This window comes from Marmota marmota, unplaced genomic scaffold (genome assembly GCF_001458135.2).
Source record: "Marmota marmota marmota unplaced genomic scaffold, marMar, whole genome shotgun sequence".
Lineage (NCBI taxonomy): Eukaryota > Metazoa > Chordata > Mammalia > Rodentia > Sciuridae > Marmota > Marmota marmota.
The window spans coordinates 14,978,108-15,001,359 of record NW_026000174.1 but is presented as its reverse complement, the minus strand read 5'-3'; the positions used below and the strand labels follow the sequence as shown (position 1 = coordinate 15,001,359).

The following is a 23,252-nucleotide window of genomic DNA, read 5'->3' as shown; positions in this document are numbered from 1 at the left end:
AGAGCATGCTACAGGGACACTGCTACATCGATGTTCATAGCAGCACAATTCACAATAGCAAGACTGTGGAACCAACCTAGATGCCCTTCAATAGACGAATGGATAAAAAAAATGTGGCATTTATACACAATGGAGTATTACTCTGCATTAAAAAATGACAAAATCATAGAATTTGCAGGGAAATGGATGGCATTAGAGCAGATTATGCTAAGTGAAGCTAGCCAATCCCTAAAAAACAAATGCCAAATGTCTTCTTTGATATAAGGAGAGTAACTAAGATCAGAGTAGGGACGAAGAGCAGGAGAAGAAGATTAACATTTAACAGGGATGAGAGGTGGGAGGGAAAGGGAGAGAGAAGGGAAATTGCATGGAAATGGAAGGAGACCCTCAGGGTTATACAGTGGAGGGGGTAGAGAGAGAGGAGGGGAGGGGAGGGGAGAGGTGGGGAGGGGGGAGGGGGGAGGACGGGAAAGGCAGCGGAGCACAACAGACACTAGTATGGCAATATGTAAATCAATGGATGTGTAACTGATGTGATTCTGCAATCTGTGTATGGGGTGAAGGTGGGAGTTCATAACCCACTTGAATCAAAGTGTGGAATATGATACGTCAAGAAATTTGTAATGTTTTGAACAACCCACAATAAAAAATTAAAAAAAAAAAAAGAAAATAATATTTGAGTACTTACTTTGTATCAGATGGTTCACATTTCTTAATGAACTTTTTATGACTACCACCTTATATAGCAGATACACAGGAAGTTTTAAAAGGTTAAGTAATTGGAATAAGATCACCTAACTAGTTAAGCCTACATCTAAATCCAGGTCTTTCAAAGATTAAAATAATTTCAGACCACTCAACTTACTTAGATATAATTATATGCTCTCTCAAATCACTATTTGTTTTGACTAAGAGCTGTCTATAAGGGGGTTGGGGTTGTAGCTCAATGGTAGAGTGCTTGCCTAGCACATGTGAGGCACTAGGTTCAATCCTCAGCACTACATTAAAATAAAATAAGGGTACTATGTTCATCTACAACTAAAAAAAAAAAACTTTTTTAAAAAGCTGTCTATAAGTTCTTTAAAGAATGGGGCTATAAAAACCTAGTCGTTCACAGTCTTTGTTTAGTAAATAATTGCTAAACTGACCCATTTCCCATTTCTGTATTTAGTAAATAATTGCTGAGCTGACCCATTTTCCATTTCGGTGAACAATTATACAATACACTAGCGAATGTAACAATTACACAATACAATTGACTAGTCCCTCCTACCAGTTTCCCTAAATACTAATATTTTTTACTAGTATGATACATTTATTATAATTAGTGTGATATGTTGGTTACAACTGATGAAATAATATTGGCACATTGTTAATTGGCACATTAAGATTCATTCTGTACTGTTCTATAAGGTTTTTCTAATATATATTTTTTAGTTATTGATGGATATTTATTTATTTATTTATTTACAGTGCTGAGAATTGAACCCATTGCCTCACATATGCTAGGCAAGCCCTCTACCACTGAGCTACAACCCCATCCCTGTTTTATAAGTTTTGACAAATGCTCAATGTCATATCTCACCATTGAGTTATTATAACATATCACTGTACTGAAATTCTCTAATATTCCATATACTCAACCTTTCCTTCTCTACCTCCTCCCCACAATCTCTGACAATCACTGATATTTTCACTATCTCTATAGTTCTGCTTCTTTCCCACATATATTTGGAATCATACAGTATAGTCTTTTCATATTGGCTTTTCTCACTTGGTAATATGCATTTTAAGGTCCCTTTATTTCTTTTAGTGGCTTGATAGCTCTGTTCAACACTGATTAATATTTCATTATCTGCCATTCACCTACTAAAGGACATTTTGGTTGTGTCCATGTTTTGGTAATTAGGAATAAAGTGGCTTACAAACATTTGTGGGCAGATTTTTGTGTGAACATAAGTTTTTAACACATTTGGGTAAATGTCCAGGAACATAACTGCTTGATCATATAAGAATGTGTTTAGCTTCCAAAAATGGTGTGTCATTTTGCATTTCTACTAGCAATGAAGAAGTCTTGTTGTTCAATATTCTAGCTTATATTGGTGGTGTCATTATTTTGAAATCTAGCCATTCAAACAGGTATGTACTGGTATCTCACTGTCAATTTCCTAAGATGATACCCAGCATCTTTCAAATGCTTTTTTGTCATCTGTGTGTCTTTGCTGTTTGTTCAGGTCTTTACCCACTTTTAAATTGGGTTGTTTGTTTTGTCACTGGTGATTTTTAAGACTTCTTTTGTTTTGGTGATATAAATTTATCAGATACATATTTGCAAATATTTTCTCCCTGTCTTTGGGTTTTTTTCGTACTTAAACAGTATCTTCCTTGTGGCAGAAGTTTTCATTTTACACCTTTTTTTTAACATAGGGCTCTCATTAATTAAGGTGAAGGAGTCTTTAGTGATCAGACTGAAAAAAGAGAACACAGGTTTACACATAATGTTGAGTACTGCTTATGACGTGAACATTCAGCACTGTTAGTCATTTAATTTTTTTATTTTTATAGTACTGGGAATTAAACTGAGGGATGCTCTCCCATTCAGGGTGCTACATCCCCAGCCCTTTTTACTTCTTATCTTGAGACACTGTCTCACTAAGTTGCTGAAGCTGGTTGCAAACTTGTGATGCTCCTGCATATAACTATTGCAAAAAAATAGAAATAACTGAAATTTAAAAAGCAATTATCAGGGGCTGGGGTTGAGACGCAGTTGGAGAGCGCTTGCCTAGCACGTCTGAGGCCCTGGGTTCAATCCTCAGCACCACATAAAATACTCTATTTAAGGTATTGTGTCCGTTTTTTAACCAAAAAATAAACATTAAAAAAAAAATTATCATTATTAGCAAATATATTGCCTTTTTAAAGACTTGTTGCTTCCTTTTAAAGTTTTCTTTAACTACACTTACAGATAAGTTAAATCTAAAAACTTTTAAAGCCTTTTAAGAACTGCCTGTACCTACTTCAAAACACAAAGCTAAAATTTGTCAAGTAGCTAAGGTGACTTTAATGGCACACAAAGATACAAATATTACTCTTCCTAAAGTAATTTCCAGCTATCTAAGCTTATAGCATAACATAAATGAGTATCCTCCAAAAACTACTACCAATCTTAAAATTAGGTACCACAAGCTAAGCTTGTATTAATAAGATACAGTCTTACAGTTCCCTACTCTTAAAAAAAAAAAATCTCAATTTGGGACTACATCAACAAAACATAACATCCTATAGTCAGATGGGGTGGCACACATCAACAATACCTAACTACTCAGGAGGCTGAGGCAGGAGAATCACAAGGTTGGAGGCCACCCTGGACAACATAGTGAGAGCCTGTCTTAAAATATAAATTTTAAAATGGCTGTGGATGTAGTTCAGTGGTAGAACACCTGCTATTGTATAGAAGTCCCTGGGTTCAATCCCCAGTACAAAGGGGGAGAAAAACAAAATCTCTATTAGTGGATAAATTGCACTCAATGAAAAGGTCAAAGTAAGCTTCAACTATTTTGATGCTACATTCCTTACAGTGCTAAAGTTTTTCCTTTCTTTTCAACTTCAATAAAGTGATTTGCAAAAAAAAAAATGAATTATTTGCAAATTTTCAAGTAAAATTAAGTATTTTAATTCATTTATCAAAGATCAGGTAAACTTTGACACAGAACTTCTAAGTAACAAAAGAGAATACCTATACACTAGGACTGAAAATCAGAAGAAGCAAGACTTCTGATCTGTCGACAATACAAATACAAATGAAAATCCTTTGGGTACAAAGTACTACAAGAACTTTTGAGGCAAAATTAAAAAAATAACTTCACAGGGCCGCTAAGAATAAATGTCACCTGCTGAATGAGACTCCAGAAGTAGGGTTAAGACATTATTATTTTAACATACTTCACAAGTGATTTTGATGTGCAAGCACTATTGAGAAATCACTGGTATAGTGGTGAAGAACACATACTTGAGTTTAATTCCTGGACCTTAGTAAGTTCATTTGCTTGCCTTTATCTTGCATTTCTTTATCACAAAAATAAAGGCAACAATAGTATCTACTTCAGTGTTGCTGAGTTAGATGAAGAAACCAAAGGCTAACAGTGAACCAGCTTGGAGAGGAAAGAAAGTAAGCCAAGAGCACAACTGGGATCAAAACAAGGGTCTTCCAAGCTTCCTGGAACTGAGTACAGGCAGGCTTTAAAGGTAAACATTAACACAACTGGAAACAGACGTATTATCATACAGAGTATTACCAATGCCCTAAAAAAAAGTCCTCTATGCTCTATGCACTTGTCCCTTCTTCTCTACTCCTATCCCCTGGCAACCACTGACTTTGTAATTATTCCATAGTTTTGGCTATAATTTTTAACTCTGCATTTTTGATAAAATCCTTTCACTGGACAAAAAGAATGTACTCCTACTCCATATCTATTCAATATACCTATGTTTTCTACCTATTCTAATCCCACATTTAATATCTTCCTACAAATTTAGGGCCCTTACACATTATGTCGTGAATGTGGCATTTAGTTATATAAATCTGATTAGCTCTAATGATATTATATAATTTTTAACTATTATGTATATCTATCTTATCAATTAGAATTTATATTCTGAATATAGGAGTCCTAATTTCCTTCTAGCTTTACAAAACTTGTTATGCACAGTGCAGACCCTCAGAAATAGTGACAGTCACCTTTCCAGCTGAAACATCATATACAATACCATGTATCACAAAGAAATTTTGATGACTGATTCTAAAAGGGACTTAGAATTTAACCAGTTGAACTTTCTTGGACTAAGGAAACAAATTACTTACACAAGACTACTACTAAGTAAGAGGGACAGCACTCATATACATTATGACAATGACTTCTACTTCAAAGTTCTTTTTCCAACACATAATTTTTTTGGCTTGCCGGGCATGGTGGTGCATACCTGTAAACCCAGTGGCTGGGGAGGCTGAGGCAGAAGGATCATGAGTTCAAAGCCAGCCTCAACAACTTAGCAAGGCCCAAAGCAACTCAGAGAGACTCTATCGCTAATAAAATACAAAAAAGGGCTGGGGATATGGCTCAGTGGTTAAGTCGTCCTGGGTTCAATTCCCAGTACCAAAAATAATACTCACCTCATTACCTCTATCAAGTTATATCAACTTGGCATATCCCAAATGGATCTTCTTACTTCTTTCCAACGTTATCTGTCCTTATAATAATTTCAGAAACACTTTATTTTTATCCACAATCACTTTCAAGCTGTAATACCATTCTTCTCCAAATCCTATCTATTTCTCACAATCTAGTTTGCAACTGGCTCACTGGGAAGAAATAACTCCTTTACTTGGACTTGGTCTCCTGCTGATTCCTCACAAGCAGGTCTTACCTCCCTAATGGAGCCTAACTTTCTGCAGGGCCAGGTCTGAGACTTTGTGACTAGAACTGTGAGTTACTCATAATGTAATATTCATCATTAGGTAAATATTTAGAAAATATTTACCCCATACCACAGAACCTACTGGACTCTGGAAAGAACAGAGGTGATTCTTGTGTATTGTCAACCCTCAAAAAGTTCAGTGAGCATAGGATTTTTTTATTTTTTATTTTTTTTTAGTTGTTGTTAGACCTTTATTTTATTTATTTATACACGGTGCTGAGAATCGAACCCAGTGCCTCACACATGCCAGACAAGTGCGCTACCACTGAGCCCTGAGTATAAATTTTCAAGTGGAAATAAAATATGAAGGGAAGGCAGAAGATTTAAAAGAGATATGTTTAAGGAAAGTGTTTATTGGTTAATTTAAAAAATGGAAGAAAAACTTATAGGCTGAGGAGAAGCTAGTGGCAAAAGAGGGACTGAAATCCAGAAGAAAATGGGTGAGAATAATAAAAACAAAGTCAACAAAACTGGAAAGTGTTAGGGTCAAAATCACAAAAGCAGAAGGCCTGGTCTTGGTTAGAAAGATAGAATGAGTCTTTCACTAAAGGAAGGGAAGGTAACATATATCTACATAAATGTAAAAGGGAAAGGAAAGATACAACACTGAAATAACTCAGTTAAGTTGGCATGAAACTTTTCAAAATAGTACTAATACAGTTTAGAATATAGATCTCCAAATCCTTGTGACTATATAATTCATTAGTAAAAACAACTTTTGGACACATGCTCCTAAAATAAATAAACAAGTATATTTAGTTATAAAACATATCCAGATACTTTGTGTATTTAATTTTAGATCATAAAAATATAACTTAAAAGAATAAGATACATATAAAACAATTTTTCCAATGTCTAATTGTAAAGGTTCATATATTACATATTGATGGTTACTCTCTCAAGACTTACAAGTATAGGATAAAGTTCGTCAGTACAAAAGTAGCTATATATAAATCTATTTTTGAGTGGTCTTACAACTTATTTTTGCCTTACCCATTTCAGGTCTGTTTGGGCTATCTTTGTTTTTACATTATAATTAAGCTCATGAGCTTTTTGGAAAGAAGCCTCATCTCTGCTCTTTGCTCTGTTTGCTTGTGCTTGCATTATCAAAATTATTTTCAATATATTCTTTATTATTTTTCCAGGAATAATCTACAGCTATTTGTGCAGTTTGCAAAAAAAAATTTAAACTTCAAAATATCATCATAAATCCACATAGTCACATGAAAACTTTTATATACATTGCCAATACACAAAGGCAAACAAAAGTGCAGGTGCTGCTAAAAACCAATTCATGTATATAAAATCATCTTTTACTCACCAAATATGTGTGAACTTTCTACTTTTAGATTTAGATGATGGATTTTATTCTCAACTTCATATGAATTATATATGTGAATCTGGGCAATTTACTAGATCTCAGATTCAGTATCATTAGTCATAAAATATGGACAGAATTTTAGTAAATAAAGGATAAACCATGGTACATCCAGACTTCGGAGCATTATTCATCACTAAAAAGAAATTAGCTTCAAGTCCTGAAAAGACGTGTAAGAACCTTAAATGCATATTACTAAGTGAAAGAAGTCAATCTAAAAGCCACATACTATATAATTCCAATTATGTAACATTATAGAAAAGGCAAAACTGGAGACAGTAAAAAGATCAGTGATTGTGAGGGGTTCAAGGAAAAGAGGAACAAATAGCACAGAGGATAGTTCTTAGGGCAGTAAAATTACTATGTGTAAGTATTATGTACCACTATAATGGAGGACAGAAGTCCTTTTACATTTATCAAAATCCACAGAATGTACAATACTAAGAGTGAACTCTAATCATGGTCTCAGGGTGATAATGTGTGTCAGGCTCATTGACAGTAACAAATATACCACAGGAGTGGGATGTTGACAGAGAAGAAAACTGTGCCTGAATGGAACAAGAGTATATGAGCCCACTTCTATAACTTTCTGCTCAATTTATTTATCAAACTAAAACTACTCTTGAAAATTAGTCTTATTATATAACAAGGACAATACCAATATATCTCAAAAGGCTGTTGGGTTAGTTAGCTTTCCATTGCTGTGACCAAAATACCTAACAAACAACCTAAAGGAGGAAAGATTTATTTTTGCTCCTGATTTCCACAGGCTTCAGCCCATGGTCAACTGGCTCTATCACTTTGGGCCTAAAGTAAAGCAGAATGTGATAACAGAAGAGTGTGGTAGAGGGAAGCTATCAGCTAGTGGCAGCCAGAAAGCAGAGATTGGGGGAGAGAAAGAGAACACAGGCAAGTAAGGAAGGGGCCAGGAACAGGATAAAACTCTTCCAGGGCAGGGACCCAGGGACTTATTTCCTCCAACTAGGCCTATCTCTTACATAGTTTCCATCATCTCCCAGTAGTCCACTCAGCTATCAATGGATTAATTCACCAATTAGGTCAGAGCCCTCATGACCTAATCACTTTTCCACCTCTGAACACTGCTGCACTGGGGACTAAGCCTTTAACATATGAGACTTTTGGGGGGCATTCCAGATGCAAACCATAACAGCTATTGTAAAAATCAATAACTATGGATCTGGCCCCAATGCCTTATCAACAGAGGAATGGAAAAGGAAAGGCAGTATATATACACAATGGAGTTTTACTCAGCAATAAAAAAGAATGAAATCATAGCATTTAATGGAAAATGGATGGAACTGGGGAATGTAACACCAAGTGAAATAAGCCAGTCAGAAAGTCAAGAGATGAATGTTTTCTCTCATATGTGGAAGCTAGAACAAAATAAGGAGGGGGGTTCCCATGACATTAGAAGGGAGATCAGTGGAGTAGAGAAAAGGAACTGAGGAAGACTGAAGAGAGACAGGAAAAGGAAGAACTGTGGAATGAAGATGACCAAATTATAGTGCACATATATAAATATACTACACTAAATTCTACCATTATGTATATACATAAAGCATCAATTAAAAAATAATAAATAGAAGGAAGACCAGTAGAGGAAGGGGAGCAGGGTTAGAGAGGATGATAAGAAAAGAGGAACTACTAGAGCCTAAAATGGAACAAATTAATTCCACACATGTATGATTATGTCAAAATGAGTGTAACACATTATTATGCATTAATAAAAACATTTATATATATCACATGTATATACTACTACAGGTTGTTGACAAAGTCTCTTAGTGGCATTGGATCTTTCATTCACATTCAATAAATATTTAATGAAAACTAGGAGAAGTGATTACTATGATAAGCAAAACAAACTCAAGCAAGTAATTTTTAAAGCGTGTTTACTAACTCACTGAGCACTTATTTGACATTTGAATTTTGTTATATATGACTAAAACAATTACAATTCTAACATATGAATTCACTTCAGTTGATCATTATGTACAATAAACGTCAATAGTATGTCACATGTAAGTCTATCATATGTAATTAAAAATAATCTCAATGTATATGTGTAATAACAGGCTAAATATAGATGATTAATAAAACTAGTTAATATAGTAATGTGTATGCTGTGAGGACAAAATCTTCCTAAATTCATGTATGAGTCATTGGATTGATTATCAGTGAAAAAGAATGATGAACTGGTTACTATTTCAAGACCTTAGATATTTCTTCTTTCTTTGTTTACTTTAAATGTTTAATTCATTATTCCACATGAGTGAAATGCTCTGCTAGAAAACATTAGACAACACTTAATTTATAATTTATATAAGAATAAATACAAATCATCTTCAAAGTTTCTTTTAAAATTCTCACAGCCCTAATTAATATTCATGAGGATAATTTCACAAAAGCAATTACAAACTATGCCAGAAGAGCATGAAAACAGTTATGCCAGTTCAAGAAAGAGGAAATTTCTCTTTTCAAAATGTAGGATTTAAATTCAACACAAACATTTCCTAAATAATAGTTTCATAATATTTTAATCAAATTATTCATTACTCAGAAGTGACACTGTGGAGAACCAGATAATACTGCACAAAGGCTGAGTTCATTTGTTTTGGACAGGTGGCCAGTCTGCAGCTCTGTGTCAGCAGCCCAAGCCCGCCCACAATAGCCCTAAAGACGATTATGCAAATGCCAGCAGCCCAAGTATTTTCCCAGGAACAGGAGAAGGGCTCCTAGTAGAAGCTGCAATTGTTCAGCAGTCATGTGGAAAAACAAGCAGAGTTGAGTTGGTTTTTTTCTTTCTTTCTTTCTTTTTATTTTCATTAATTGCTGGAGGCAGAATGTTTTCATTAAGGGCACTACTTCAATATGTGTGAGACATATAAACACACACACACACACACACACACACACACACACCCATACACGTGTTTGATGTATATTTCTCAAACACCATACACAGCTCCTTCCATCCTCGCCAGAAACTCTCCTGGCTGAAAAGCTCCACCTTCCTGTGCAGGCCAAGTCTCCTCTATTGGCTACACTTTCCTTTACCAATAAGATTCAAAAATGAATAAATGCTGGACCACTTTAACTTATAAGCATGAGTTAAATACTGCCTGGCCAAGCAGGGATACAAAGCATTCTCATTTCATATATGTAAAGCATTTTTCTTTTCTATCCAATGGCATAATGAAACAGGCTAAAGATAGAAATCCATCAGATTTTAAGTACAACACTGACAAGGGAACACTGTTTCGTAGCATTTATTAACTAACCCTAAGTTATCAAAATTATTGGGGGTTTGTTTTTAAGTAAAGTCATCAGGTTACTCAGTTCCCAAATGGAAGTTTTTAGGTTACCTCCTCTAACACCTGATTTTACAATTTTCTCTAGAATTAAAGTTATTTCAAATATTTTTGCTGTAGATTTCTGATTCTACAGCATTCAAAAACAATAATTTTTTTTCTTTTTTTTAACCTGTCTTTCCCTACTCATCCCTCAATTCCCTCTTCCATAGTAAAAAGGGACACTATCTGCTTTATCTGGTAAAGAGCATATGACATTATTTTTTCTCTGAATGTGGAACTCAACAGTTTCTAGAACTCTTATGCTATTAAATTTCACCAAGTTCTTCCTCCCTAAATTTATGTAACGGAGGATTTTTCTCAAATTCTCAGAAGTAGAAATTATGATAGTCTTCACAGATTTCAAATATATTATTTTAAAATAAGACATTACAATTTTTTAAAAAATTTAGTTATTGGTAGACCTTTATTTATTTACTTATTTTTTATTTATATGTGGTGCTGAGAATCAAACCCAGTGCCTCATACATGCTAGACAAGTGCTCTACCACTAAGCCACAATCCCAGCCCCAAGACATTACAATTTTTTTTTTTTAATGTTGAATTAAGAACACATGTTCTGTGCTTGGCACTATGGTATATACCTATATCCCCAGGTACACAGGAGCCTGAGGCAGGAGGATCACAACTTCAAGGCCAGCCCCAATTTTAAATTAAAATCAAAAGAGCTGGGGAGGGGCTGGGGTTATGGCTCAGGGGTAGAGTGCTCGCCTCGCATGTGCAAGGTCCTGGGTTTGATCTTCAGCACCACATATAAATAAACAGTTATTGTGTTCAACTACAAATATAAAAATAAATATTAAAAAAAAGAGCTGGGGATATAGCTCAGTGTGCACACTATGAAGATTATAGCCAACTATAAATAATTTCCTTAACCTCAAAAGTGGTACTAATGTGAGATTTAGTTAACTCCACTATTCATAAAACAGATTAATATGCCATTCAAAACTCTTTTAAAATGGTTGAGCTCCAGATGTGAAATTACTGTTTCTCATGGTAAACCCTCACAAAGTTCTTTTGTTATGTCTCTATATCATTTAACATGTCTTTAACATTCATTCATTCATTCATTCATTTGGCCCTAAATTGAAACAGATGAGTGAGCTGGTCTCATCCATCAAAGAACTACCACTCTGATGAGAAAAATATTTGATTTTAAAAAATGATTTGCTGGATATAGTGGTATAGGCCTATAATCCCAGTGATTTGGGAGGCTGAGGTAGGAGGACTGCAAGTTCAAAGCCAGCCAGGACAACTTAGTGAGACCCTCTTCCAAAATAAAATTAAAAATAAATAAATAAAAGGCTGGTGAGGTAGCTCAGAGGTAAAACACTCCTAGGTTCAATCCCTAGCACCAAAAACAACAACAAAAAAAACATTTTTAATACATTATTATGTAGGTATGGGCAGACAAGTTGAGTGTTGTACATTCTATTTGCTATCCAAAAATATCTTCTACCACCTGACTAGGATGGCTAAAAAGTTAAGACAGGTAAACACCACATGTTAGCAAAGATGTAGAGAAACTGGAAGTCTCATACGTTGCTGCTAAAAATGCAAAATGTGGATCCACTTCAGAAAACAGTTTTGCAGTTCCTTTGAAAATGTTAAAAACTGAGTGACCAAAGGCCCATTCCTGGATTTATACATGAGAGAACTGAAAACATGTCCACTTAAAAACTTGCACATGAATTGTTCATGTAGCACTATTCATAAAAACCAGCAATTCTAAGCAACAAAAAATTATCTTAGCTGATGGACAGATTAATAAAATGATATATCCATAAGTATATGCATACAATGGTATATTTTTCAGCAATTAAAAGGAATGAAGCATTGATATATGCTACAACACAGATGAACTTAAAATCAGTATGCTAAGTAAAAGAAGCCAGTCACAAAAGACAATAATGATTCCATTTATATTAAGTGATAAGAGTAGGTAAGAAAGTAATTCAGTAGCTGCCCAGAATTGGGGAGACTGGTGGAAAATTAGGAATGTGACTGCTAATGGGTTTCTTTTATGGGTGATAAAAATGTTCTAAAATTGATAGCAGGAATGGTGGCACAACTGAATACACTAACTACACATTTTAAAAGGATGAACTGCAGCTGGGGTTGAGGCTCAGTGATAGAATACTCATCTGTCATGTGTGAGGCACTAGGTTCAAGCCTCAGCACCACATAAAAATAGATAAATAGAATAATATTGTGTCCATCTACAACTAAAAAAAAATTTAAAAAAAAAAGGATGAACTGCACGACTGAATTCTTTCTCAATAAAGCTGATACACACACACACACACACACACACACACATTTTTTATTCTTACCTGTTCTAGGGAAGAATTATATGACTCGCTGTGGCTCATATAATATGAATGGAAAAATAGATAATACTTCTTCCAAGCAGAAGTTGTAATAATTAGGGTATGGTTGGCTGTGCTCTCTTTTCCACTTAAAAACATCCCAGGGCTGGGGTTATATAGCTCAGTGGTAGAGCACTTCCCTAGCATGTGTGAGGCACTGGGTTCAATTCTCAGTACTACATATAAATAAATACATTAAATAAAGGTCCATCAACAACTTAAAAAATTATATTAAAAAAAAATTCCAAATAGAGGCCACTCCATCACATAGTCCAGATGAAAGCAATGTGATGACAATATTGGGCTAAGCCATTACCAACTCATAACAGACTTACAAAATGAACAAAATGAAAATATTTGTTTTTGTAAACCACTGAGATGTTAGATTTGTTTGCTATCACAGAGTCTTACCTACAATATATGTTAAACTTTTTATATATTAATGATAATATGCTACTGTGAGAATAAGCAAAACATTTCAAAATATTATTTATATTTTTTATTTTGTGCATACTTTCAATATGCACAATGTTATTAGTAGGGGGTGGGTTGTTTGAAAGATTTGGAAACTAATCTCTGATTGCTGAGAATCTATATTCAATCTATTATTTTGTTCAGTGTCCTGGTTCTGACAGTGGCACCATGAAGTTTGGTAGGGATTTAATAAATCTGATTCAAGTGAGTGAATATCTTTCTAGATGTCAACTACCATATATTATAATCAGGTCAGAAACTTATTGGCTAATAGGATTAAATAAACCAAGAGGCTAAGCAACATCCAGGCTGGGCAAATGCCTACACAAGGGGAAATAATACATGTTCCATCCATAACCTGAACAAAGATTAACTGATAGACAGAATGGCTACAATTTAAAAATTAGAAATACCAAGTATTGGAGAAATATGGAACTACTTACATTCTACTGCTGAGTGTGAAACTGGACAACAACTTTGGGAAACTGGTCATATCTTCTAAAGGCAAAAAGATACATCTCTTATGACCTGGTAATTCCTCTCCTAGGTAACTATCTGAGAGATGTACTCAAATTTTTATCTACTCAAATGTTTAAAGCAATTATTTTTCATAATTATAAAAAAACTTTTTCATTAACAGAATAAGTAAGTAAATTGTAATGATTTATATAAAACAATACTTCTGGGCTAGGAATGTAGCTCAATAGAAGAGTGCTTGCCTAATATGCATGAGGCCCTGGGTTCCATCCTCAGCAACAAACACACACACACACACACACACACAGCACATGCACATGCACATACACACATCCAGCAAGATTGTTGAATACTAAATCAAATTTAAGTCAGGCATGGTGGCGCACACTTGTAAATACCAGTGGCTTGGGAGGCTGAGTAAGACGACAGCAAGTTCAAAGTCAACTCAGCAACTTAGCAAGGCCCTAAGCAATTCAGTGAGACCCTGTCTCTAAATAAAATACAAAATAGGGCTGGGGATGTGGTTCAGTGGTCAAGCACCCCTGAGTTCAATTCCCAGTATTAAAAAAAAAAAAAGAAAAAAGCAAGCACTCAACCACCGAGCCATAACCCCAGCCTTTGAACTTGCAATCTTGCCTCAGCATCCTGAGCTGATAGGATTATAGGTGTGTACCATTGAGCTTGGTAAAACTGGGTTTCTTAAAAAAAAAAAAAAAAAAAAATCATACTAAAGGTCCACAACTCCAAAATCCAAAGTGAAGACAAGGTTTATGTCTAACTCATTTGACAGCAAAACCTCTCCTGAATTGAAGTAAAAGTATTTATAGTTTTCATATAACTCAAAAGGAATGATTACTTTTGTTTTTTACCAGGAAATGCTAATGTACAGGAAATACTACATGGACATCAGAGTCTGCCCCAACTGTAATCATGCCTAACATTTCTAAAATGCAAGTTTTCAATTCTCAAACACACCTAGCTTAAAGGATTTAAAAAAAAAAAAAAAAGTTTTCCTGGAGCATTAAAAAACCACAGTAAGTACCCTGGTCTAAATTTAACAAAAGTATTCAAACCTTCTACTAAGTAATTATAGAGTGCCTTTAAAAATTAAGAGATTTGTCAATTAAATGGACACCTCACATTACAAGAGTTGTCTATTTCTTCTAAACTAACCTATAAATAAATTGCAATCCCATCCCAACTAAAGTCCCAACTAGTCTTTAGCAAAAATTGATACATGATTCTAAAATTGCTGTGAAAATGAAAAGGGCCTAAATGAGTCAAAACAAACAATGTAAAAGACTGGCTAAGTCAGATACCAAATTTTATTTGAAAACTGTATAAATCGATAGCATAGTATTTGTATAAGGGTGACAAATACTAATAAAAGAGAAAAAGACTTCAGAAAGAGACCCACAGATATATAAAGAATTAATGACACTGGCTCTGCAGATGAACACAAAAAGTGTTGTTTTTCCAATACACATTGGTAATATGGGTATAAATATGTGAAACTGAAACTGGAATTTTACTTCACACTTCACACTGGAGAATATCTTTTATATTATAAAAAATGACTAAAGGAAAATATTAATAAACTCACATATATTAAAATGATGAACTTGGGCTGAGGGTATAGCTCAGTGGTAGAGCACTTCCCTAGCAATGTGTAAGGTCCTGAGTTTATTCCCCAGCCCACAAAAAATAAAAATTAATTATTAAAATTACAATGAGGGGCTTGGATTGTGGCTCAGTGGTAGAGCGCTCGCCTAGCACGGGTGGGACCTGGGTTTGATCCTCAGCACCACATAAAAATAAATGCATTCTGTTATGTCCATCTACACCAAAAAATAAATATTAAAAAAATTACAATGAATAAAATGAAGAACTTCTGTATTTTTAAGCAAAGAACCTCAAAAAATAGCTCTTAATAGTCTAATAGCCTACTTTTACTTAAATATATGTGGTCAAATCATGCTTAACTAATTCAAGAAGAAAACATTTTTTAAAAAATTAAAAGCAAATATTAAATTTCTCATCCTATTAAGTAAAATATATTGCAAGCAAAATACAACCATACTTTTCACTTATCGTTGTTAATTTAAAATTACTTTAAGATCAAAGCTAAGGCAAACTACTCTAGGGATAGTAGAAGGAATTCCAGCCTGGCCAAGATATTTGGGCTGTAGTACTACTTGCTCATGAAAAGCTTTTTAGGAGCTCAGGTTGCTCATCTGAATAGAAAAGGGGTTACAATGGGTATCTTGAAACTACCCCATCACAAATTTCCTCAATTTCAACCCATGGAGATTCAACCATAGGGAACTAGTTCCCTTTGTTGTAAGAAATATAGTTGTTGTAAAAAGTAAAATGAGCCTATGAAATGAGTGTACCACAATGACTAGAATACAGCAGATACTGAACAAATATTATTTCATTCAAATAAAAATACTATGGCCATTGCCTTATTTATTACTGTTGAATTAATGAATTAAAAAAACCTTACAAACAATTGTAAAGTCACTTAAAAAAACCCTAATTTAGAAAAAAGAAGAAAAATTAATTCTGGGTATAGCTCAATGGAAAAGCATGTACCTAGCATGTAAGAAAACCTGGGTTCAATTCACAGTATGGGGTTGGGAGGAATCAGGCACAGTGGTACACGTCTGTCTATAATCCCAGCAACCTGGAAGGATGAAGCAGGAGGATCACAAATTCAAGGCCAGGGTTGGCAACATGGTAAGACCTGTCTCAAAATAAAAAGTAAAAAGGACTAAAGGATATAGCTCAGAGGTCTCTTCTATCATCCAGTTCCTAGCACCCCCTATCTCCCCAAAATTCTTAATTTTAAAATTCTATGAACCTATAAAAACAGAATTCAAATATGTCCTTTAGGTGGCTGGGGTATGGCTCAGTGGTAAAGCGCTTGCCTCTCACTTGTGAGGCACTGGGTTCCATCCTTAGCACCACATAAAAGTAAATAAACAAAATAAAGACACTGCGTCCATGTACAGCTAAAAATATTTTTTCAAAAATGTCCTTTAGAAATTAAGCATATATGTGCTAGAGATTCAACATTAAAATTAGGCAAATGAAGCCAGGTGCAGTGGCATCACATCTGTAATTCCAGCAACTTGGGAGGCTGAGGTAGGAGGATCACAAGTTCAAGATCAGCCTTAGCAACTTGGTAAGACCCTGTTTCAAAAAAAAAAAGAAAGAAAGAAAGAAAAAGAAAAAGGAAAGAAAGAAAGAAAAAAAATTCAAAGGAATAGGTTGTAGCTCAGTGTATGTATAGCACTTGCCTAACATGCACAAGGTCCTGGGTTCAATTCTCCATACCACCAAAAAATAAANTGGTCTTAATAGGTACATCCCCTTTAAAAAAAAAAAAAAAAAAAAGAAGAAGAAGAAGAAAGAAAGGGCAAGGTGGGGAGGAAGACAAGATGCAGAATAATGAGAATGTAATTTAATTCTACCCCCCTCTTGAGATACTAGGCATCCAACCAGGGCTTTCTTGTGCTGGGCAAGCATTCTACCACTGAGCTATATCCTCCATCTTAATCTTGCTTTTTAAAAAAAGAAAATTGGCAATGCACTGGGGATTGTACCCAGGGATGCTCTATCACTGAGCTACATTCCCAGACTTTTTGGTTTTGAGATATGGTCTCACTGAGTTTCCCAGGATGGACTTGAACTTGTGATCCTCCTGCCTCAGCCTCCTGAGTAGCTGAGAATACAGATGTGCACCACCACACCTGACCTAATCTTATTTTCTTATAAAGGAAAAAAAATATAAATTAAAAAGAGTACACACATAAAAGTAAAAAATTATGCCAAATATAAGGGTATATCTGGAAAAATATAAAGGAAACAATAAATTTTACTTATATAACTCTGCATTATTTTAATTGTTAGAACCAGTTTTAAAGATATTTTATGAAACACTGTCAAAATGTCTGGTAGGAGGTAAATGCCCAAATAATAGGAGACAAAAGTTGCTTCACTGTTCTTATTGCATCTTGTCCAAGGTTACAAGAGAAGATTACAATTACTCATAATATTAAATGTCACGATATATAGTTGGATTTCTATTTTGAAAAAACTAATTGGAAGAGGAAACAAAGTACAAGCAATCTTATACTTTTAGACTCATATCCTCAAATAGAATAAAAATTACTGTCCATTGATATTATCTAGTCACTGCCAAGAATAATGCAAAAATAAATCCCACAATAAAGTATTACACCATGGTATAATCTTAAAGCTGTTCCATGATTTCTAGTGAAAAACACTTATGTTCCTTCTTCCATAAATGGGAATGGAACCCCCTTCTCTTTTCCTTTTACTTGGTATCAATGTGACTTTCTAGGATGATGATCATTAAAATGCTTTAGAATTCACTGACTTTTTAATAATGTGCAAAGTATTGCATCTCTCAGAATTTAGTCAGTAAATATTTACTAAATGACTGTATGTACAAATGACACTGACTTATTTATCAACTTAGCGACAACTGCTAAGTTATTTATTAACCCCCTATGTGGAGGTGGAAACAGTTTAAGTAACATCTGTACAGTGACTGTGTTAACAAATGGTAAAGCCAGAGTCAAAACTCTAATGCTCTTATTCTGTTATTTCTTTACATAGTATATATTGTTTATGAAAACATGAGTTATTTCCAAAAGGATAGGAAATTTAAAAAAAAATTACAGCGACAAGAAGAAACAGAAAAACGGAATAGAAAGTATGGAAAACCTTGACGATGGCAGTAAGTCAAACTATAAAAAGCAAAGAATAGACCCAAAGCATCTGAGGCAGAGCTAGAGCAGCAGGATATAGCTGCATATCATGTTCAGCATTTATGGTTTCTTTCCCTCCCCTCCTGCCTTATACCTCAGCACATATGAGACCCAAAATTTACATCTCTTCTCCCTTTATCCAAGGTTCATAATGGTACTGGCTTAATTGTTATTTACAAATTAAGAAATAGACATTTCAGAAAAAAATTCTCCAAAAAACAAAATGGCCTGGTTAACTATAATGGGTCAGCTACTGCTGAATTGTGCTATGTAACAAACAGCTCCAAAACACAAATGGATTACAGCAATCAATGCTAATTTCTTGCTCATGAATCTGCAGTTTGGCTGAAGCATCTCCACTTCAAGCTGCAGGTCAAATCAGATCTCCTTCATGTACCTTTCATTCTGGGACCTAGTTTGAAGGGGAAGTAGTTAACTGGGCAAATCCCTTCTTATAGCAAATGGCAGAAATATATGAGAGCTGGAGAAACTTGTCAGGCATACTAAAAAGTCTCATTTCAAAAATAGTGTACTGTCATTTCCATCTTCATTCTGTTTGCCCAAACACAACATATGACCAAGTCCAAAGCTGGTGATGCAGGGATGTATGTATACTTAACCTCAAGGGAAAGGGTGGGGAATATTTGCTGAGCAATAATCCAATTTACTGTAAACTCTAAGAGAAATTCCCAGAATAATTTCGCTTGTGTTCAATAATGACCACAAAAACATAGCAAGGTGTTGATCAAGGAACTCTCTATCAAATTCTCACATGACAAAAAGCTAAGAGGAACGGTAAATATGTGAAAGACAGAATCAAGATGCAAAAACTTGCTAACATATTGGCACAATGGGCTAGTCCTAATACAATGTAATCTCATAGAAGCAAAAGTCTTGCTATGGAATTAGCATAAAATAAAGAAGACATGATTTAATGGCAATATATAAGAGTGATTTTTGAGCTTCTGCTCCATAAGTCATTTATATGATACAGCTGCCTAAAAAACATAATGCATCTTAATTCATATTAACAGTAGTAATAAAGTTGAGTGCCTAGTAGGAAATACACAATAAAACTTTAAAGAAAAAAAACCAGCAGACTCTGAGCCAATCACATCCACGAAAATTACACTGGGTTCTGGAAACAGAGTAAGTAGTTTAAAACTGAGTTCACAGGACACTCAAGTATGAATTGAATAACTACAGATTTTTAGAACTGGGAAGGCAAGGAATGGAATATTGATTAATAGAAAGAGGAAACAAGCTTAAAAGTTATCTTTAAGGGCTGAGGTTGTGGCTCAGTGGTAGAGTGCTTGCCTAGTGTGTGTGAGGCACTGGGTTTGATTCTCAGCACCACATATAAATAAATAAAATAAATGTTCATTGACAACTAAAAAATATTTTTAAAAAAAAGTTATGTTGGGGCTGGGGCTCAATGGTAGAGTACTTGCCTCGCACATGTGAGGCACTGGGTTCAATCTTCAGCACCATATAAAAATAAATAAACAAAATAAAGGTATGTGTCCATTTAAAACTAAACAAAACATTAAAAAAAAAAGTTATCTTCAAATTTCTAAAAGACCAGGCTAGGGATATAGCTTGCCCGGCATGCACAAGGTCCTGCATTCAATCCCAGTACCACACACACACCAAAAAAAAAAAAAAACCTAAAAGACTATCCTGTGGCCAGAACATTATTTAAAAGGGAAGAGTTTAAATAGGAACTTCCTACCTAGAAATTCAATGCTTTGAGAGATGGTGAAATACTGAATGAGTTCAATTAGAGGTGGCCTGTCTCTGCATCAGCAGTTGGTTAACTTTTCTGTGAAGGGCTAGAGAGTAAAAATTTTTGGCTTTAGAGATCATAAGGTTTCCATGGAAACTATTCACTATATCAAAAAAGCAGTTATAGATAACATGTAGACAAATGGGAGTGATTATGATCCAATAAAACTTTACTTACAAAAACAGGTGTCAGGCAGATAGCAATAGTTTGCCAATCTTCTCTATATATTGGAAAAAGAGAGTGAATGCAAAGAGAGTTGGACCATATGACCTTCAAACCACTTCCAGCTCCATGGTTCCATAAAAAATTATTTAAGCAACTCAGTGATACACACATACACACACACACACAAAAGGACACATCTAGGGAGACAACAAGGGGAGGGGAAAAAGAGGAAAGAGAGAGATCATATGGAGATATGTATAAATATTTATAAATCATATAGAAAGAAAATTGCTGTAAACATATATGGATTAGGTCACCCTCATTAAAACTGATTTGAGAGATGGCTACTAAACATATAAGGCTCTTAAATAAGTCCCTTCTATGGGAGGGCACTGGAGTAATCAGAAAACAGACATGGGAACACAGGCACCACCATAATGATTTTATACTTAACAGCTGAACAAGTAAGACAGCAGCTAAGACTACTGCCCTTAGACAAGCTTTTCTGTATCTACAGGAAGAATCAATGAAGACATCTACAAACAGCCTTCTTAAAGCCCCTTTTTTACATTTATAGGGTATTATGTCTTCATACATGAATATGAGGAGGAATGTCCACTGAACCCCGAGAAAGGCAAAAGAAAGTTATAATTGGATCTCACCAAAGATCCAGAATTTCTACCCTATGAAAAAGAACAAATAAGTCAGAACATCCCTTCCCTTGCCACCATGGCCCTCCATAGTGCCTATGTCATAACAAAGGTCCTCAGCTGTTGTGTCCACAACAGATAAGTACAGAAATTGAGAGTAAGCACTTAGAAACTTTTCAGCCATTTGACATTGGTTATTTTGTCAATTATATGCAAATATAAAAGAACTGGAGAAAACATAAGCATTTATTTTCATAATTTGTCACTTTCTAATCATTTAAATGTTAATCAAGCCTATAACTTAAAATTTAATGTTTTTAGTTAAATTAAGTAAGTAATTAGATATTTTTATCTCTATTTTACAGACAGCAAATTGCCTACTGGTCACTTTGGTGAGAAACGACACACCTCTGAATGACATACCAATAATGAACCAAACAATAACAATGGAAGTGATTTCAAAGAAATGAAGACCAAAGATTGTACTATTTTACATATAGATAATAACTGATAGTGAAGCATTAAAACTACAGTGTGCTATGTGCAGAGATGTATTGGCTATCAAACAATACCATCAAAATGAATTAGTATTTTTATAGAAAATATACACAATTTCAAAACAAAAAAAGTATTTGAATTAAAGATTAGCACTGAATTAGAAATCCAATATAAGTATATGTTCACTATTTCACATATCAGGCTCCTTCTACAGTAGTTGAGATGCTAATAATTTTTTTGGAGAGGGAGGGGGTGCTGGGGATTGAACCCAGGACTTTGTGCATACGAGGCAAGCACTCTACCAACTGAGCTATATCCCCAAGATGCTAATAATTTTAAAACACACATGTGTGTGAAGGCGCGCACGCGCGTACACACACACACACACACACAGGTAAAGATGTTAGATACCCCATCAAAGTTGTTTGCTTGGAAATGTTCAGTGATTATACAACAAGGAACCAATTTTCAACAACATCATAGTTTGATGCATTTAGGAACTGGCTAATGATGTTGGAGACAAATTCATAGAACCAACCAACCAAGCACAGTGTTATTGTTGTTGTTTAATTTTTTTTCAATTTTAGATGAACACGATATCTTTATTTTTTTATATTTATGTGGTGCTGAGGATTGAACCCAGTGCCTCACCCGTGCTAGACAAGTGCTCTACCACTGAGGTACACAACCCCAGCCCAAGCACAGTGTTTTTAATTGAAACTTAACAAATGCAAAAATAACATGATAATTCTATATGTGTGGCCTGAACATGAAGTTGTTCTAAAGGTCTGCTTCCAAACAGAACTCCATACTGTATAAATTTATGAAGGATTAGGTAGTTCATAAATATAGTTTGGAATTTAAATTTTTTGTGAAAGTGTATTCTGATGATATTCTGAAGAGCATTCCAGATTAAAAAGTTTACTCCACGGCATAAATCAATGCACCAATTCTCTCGTTGGTAAACTTTTGCTATGATTAAAAAAAAACAAAATCCCTTGTTTAAACAGTATGCTTAGTGACATACTATAACTGTAGATTACTGAAGGATTAATCCAATAAATTAGAGAATATTCTCTTCACTGATTGATGATGTGGAAATAGGTCACACACTATTGTTACTACATGCTGAAGTTCCATGGTTGTCAACATGAAACGACATGTAATGTTCTTAGAGAAAATGTTTCGCAACGCTGGGTATTGAACTTGTCGCCTTGTGCATACTAGGCAAGCACTGTACCATCAAGCTACATTCCCAGATTGAGAAACAAAATTTTAACTTTACTGCAAAAAAAAAATTTTTTTTAAAGTTCAGCCCTAATGATTTAATAAAGTGAACTGGACAGTCACACATTTGTCTTATATATTTAACATTTTAATTTCAATGTCTTAAATATTAGCATTTTAATGGTCTTTATATATCCATATAATACAGATACACAAGCATTTTTCAGTGGCCAATAAAATCAACAGCAAAAATGGAAGTTAAAAACATGAAAAGGGCAGAGTTTCTACACATACTTATGGACACATTCGGTAATTTAGCAATTATTTTCCATGATATGTATAATTAGATATTGTATATTTGTTGACAGATTATCACTAAAACACCTTACAGAATTTGAGAGAATATTTAGAATCTTTTTTTCTATCAAAAGAACACCCATTGGGGCTGGGGATATAGCTCAGTTGGTAGAATAACTGCCTTGCATTCATAAAGCCCTGGGTTCAAACCCCAGCACCACCCACCCACACACACACACACACACACCAAAAAAAAAAAAAAAAA

The 23,252-nt window shown here is 34.6% G+C and overlaps 1 protein-coding gene and 1 non-coding gene across 7 annotated transcripts in view; both read right to left on the bottom strand.

Annotated features, from left to right (window-relative positions):
• Fchsd2 (FCH and double SH3 domains 2) overlaps window positions 1–23,252 on the bottom strand; it is a 245,351-nt gene that overhangs the window by 150,969 nt on the left and 71,130 nt on the right. The window contains exon 1 of one of the 6 annotated variants that reach the window (XM_048788111.1): window positions 13,532–13,556. The exons of the other annotated variants lie outside the window; for them this stretch is intronic. The gene's annotated coding sequence lies outside the window, so the exon portion shown is untranslated. Of the gene's footprint in view, window positions 1–13,531; window positions 13,557–23,252 lie in introns of those variants that run through there. 6 annotated transcript variants of the gene reach the window in all.
• Trnat-cgu lies at window positions 21,711–21,783 on the bottom strand. Its single transcript has one exon. It is a non-coding gene; the product is annotated as a tRNA-Thr (tRNA).